We start from the raw sequence: 3380 nt of genomic DNA on the forward strand, positions 1-3380 counted from the left end.
TTATCTGTTTTGTACGGGGTCTCACTACACAGCTTGGACTCCTAGTGATTCTCCTGTTTCAACCTCCCCAGCACTGAGATTACAGGTGTGCACCACCACACTTGGATTCAGTGGCTGGCTTAGCACACCCAAGGATAGGGCTGGAGCAGCATGTGGTGCCAGGGATTGAATCCCCATCCCAGTGCTTGCCTAAGCAGACATTTTGTCCACTGAGTTATCTCACCAGCCCTCTTCTTTCTTTTTTGAGTCTTGAAAATGCAGTCTTTGTTAATCACCATTGATTGTTAGATACTGCTTGTGGCAGTGATTTTTTCCTGTAGATTTGCTCAGTGGAGAATATTTTTTGACAGCTTGTCTACATGTTGTGTTTGCACAGCATCCACCAAGGATGCACGTGAGGGCCACACGTGCTGCAGAGGACAGTGCCCATGGGCCTTGTTTGCGTTTTCTCAGGTGAGCTGGGGCAAAAGAAGAAGGTGGAGCCTTGGAAAAGTCACCACTTGTAAGTACTGTAATTACTTAACACTTTTGAAAAAGAAACAAAAACATCTACAATTTGAAATATATTTCAAAAAGGAGGATGCCAGAATAAATCACTAATTAATGGGCTTAAGGAATTATTAGTGCTGTGGTGCTATTGGTGAGAAAAATGATACAAATATACAGGAGAAGTTTATTTTCATTACTCTCATTTCCATTAAGATTTTAGAAGCACTGTGATTCTTATCCTCAAGCAGGGACCCAGGGGTTGTCCTTTTAATATAATGAAAGAACACGGGATTTGGAAGAGCAAACATCTTAAAAATAATATATGACACAGCTATGATTTATACTCCTGAGAGAAAATATAGGCCTGGGCTCTAGAAACCAGTCTTTCAGTTTAAAGGAATTTTGTAGACATCTAAGTTTATCATTTTAACATTACCAAATAATGTTTAATAGTAAAATTGTGATGAATAGTATCATAATAATATTTATATTTTAACTAGCAGTACAAAGTTATATTTCATTATGAAATGAAATACAACATTGTGATATATCTTAGCTGCAGACTTACTCATGGAGAATTTATGATTATTTAGACTAGACCTCATCTGAAGTTAGAAACATCTATGAATAAAACTAGCCTGCCTCAGAATGCTCATTGATGGTAATTATTTGGGCTCTGGTTAAATCACAGAGGTATGTTTTAAAATATTATGATGATACTATATACCTTACAAGGTTGTTGACAAAAACATGGCCATGTTTTCTCAAGTGAAGGTCACAGGAGAGCTTGTCTTTATTACATGCGGAAGGCTCGGGCTTAGGGATAAAGGGACATGATTCCTGACTGCTATCACTGCGTGCCAGCCTGTTGGCTAGGTTTTCTCCTCAGAGACTGTGCATCACAATGGGTGGCTTTCTGTCTTTCTTGTTTTGCTTTGGTTTTTTGGTACTAGCATTAAGCCCATGAACTTAAGGCTTGCCCGGCAGGCCCTGTGCTATTGAGTGGTGTCCCTCACTCTGTAGTTTTCCACAGAATCCACAATATACCCTATTTTGACTTTTTTAACTTGACCTGGATTTACAGACTTTATAGAAGAAAGTGTCCAAGTAGTATATTTCTTAAAGTAAATCACTCTTCTTAGGCACATTAATATTTTCTTTAGAATTTATGTTTGAAAGTATAAATTCCAGAAGTTACATTAATTGTATTCTGAAACTGCACTTGTAGAAAAAGATTAATTATTTTTGGAAGCAAAGATCTATAAAATAGGCAAATACTAAACTTTAAAATGTGGTTTCAAAGCAGAACATCTACTGCTGCAGTTACTTAGGGGCGCATACACATCTCTAAAATGGCTATGGTGGCTTAAATGCTAGTAAATTTGTTCTTAGCCATTTTCCATTTGAATTACTCCAAAATGCTTTTAAAACTGCCACACCAAATGATATTAATGATGCAACAAATTGACTAGTATTTTAGAAATGTATCTATTATTTTTATGGGTGTATTTAATTGTATGTGTTTTTTTAGGTTTCTAATTAAAGCCAGTAGTAAAAATGATGTCTTCGTGTTTAAGCCTGCATCTTCAGACTTAAACATATCTCATAATTAGTACTAGCACACAGATGATTCAGAAGGATGTAATGCTCTCACATTAGGCTGGATCGGAAATCCTATTATTGGTCCTATTATAGAGATAGATCCTTGTCAACAGGAAGAAGAAAACAAGAAAATAAAGCACCGGGTGTGCACTGGTAGTGCTTTAGGTTTTTTTGTTTGTTTTTCTTTTTCCCTAGATTTCCTGATATTGCAGACTAAATGTCAGAAAGATCAGAACATAAATGGTAGCATAATCCCAGGGAAGAGTTTATCAGTTCCACTGGATTTAACACTATATTGAACACTGAACATTTTAAACAGTGCATCCAGATTTTTACCATAGACTTGAAGCATGAAAGGCAAAAGCCTCACATCATTCTGCAGCCCATGTGACAATTCACCAAGTAATGATCTTTAACTATTTTTACTCAGTATTAGGCAGCCAGCAATTAGAGCACTGAGTTCGCAGTCTCTAAGGGTAGTTCCACACTTCACAATTTCAGTGGCAAATTGTATTTGACATTTAATTTAAAACCCAAGACACCATAACATGAGATCTTCTAGGCCATTAATGACAAAGCATTAGGGCAGCCTCCCGCCTCCTCCTTGCCTGAGGCTGCTTCTGCGATTTCCCAGAAGGCTGCATCACTATGGCAGCGTGGAGCCACTGTGCAGCGGGCTCCTGATGGACATGCGCAGGCTAAGCAGGAAGGGGTCCCAGCGCCTTCGCACTGACCTCTTGGAGCTGTGTGCCAGTTTAGATGGAAGCCAGTGGGAGGCCTAAATGCTGCAGATTGCTAATTCAACTTCTTGTGGTGGTAGGGATGGATATAATTTCATTTTAAAAAGAGAATAAAAAAGATAAAGATGATTTTTAAAAAGTAAGTCCTTAATTTGTTTACAATCATTATCTATTATATCCATAAGGGATCTAACTTTCTTTTGATAGTTTTCTTCAGTAATTTGGGTTATGTATCAGTGAGACTGCTGAAATATGGTCATTGAAACAAGAGAAATTTAGGTTCAGCCCCTGACTGCACTGGGAAAAGGCTTCAGCTAGCAGCAATGGTGCCTCGGATAAGCCTCACTGGCCACAACGCTGCCACCGTGCAAAGCTTGTGCCTGACTGGGTTGTACTCTAACTGTGGAGCCTACAGGATTTTACTTAACCTCTTTAAGACAATTTATTTGCATGTGAAATGAGGAGCATATTTATAAATGATTTAAAAGTTGTATTTTCAAAGCTATCTTAAATTGGACTTAGACATGGAGAATCTTCTCATCCTAAGCA

Source organism: Octodon degus, unplaced genomic scaffold (genome assembly GCF_000260255.1).
Source record: "Octodon degus isolate 3935 unplaced genomic scaffold, OctDeg1.0 scaffold00012, whole genome shotgun sequence".
Taxonomy (NCBI): Eukaryota; Metazoa; Chordata; class Mammalia; order Rodentia; family Octodontidae; genus Octodon; species Octodon degus.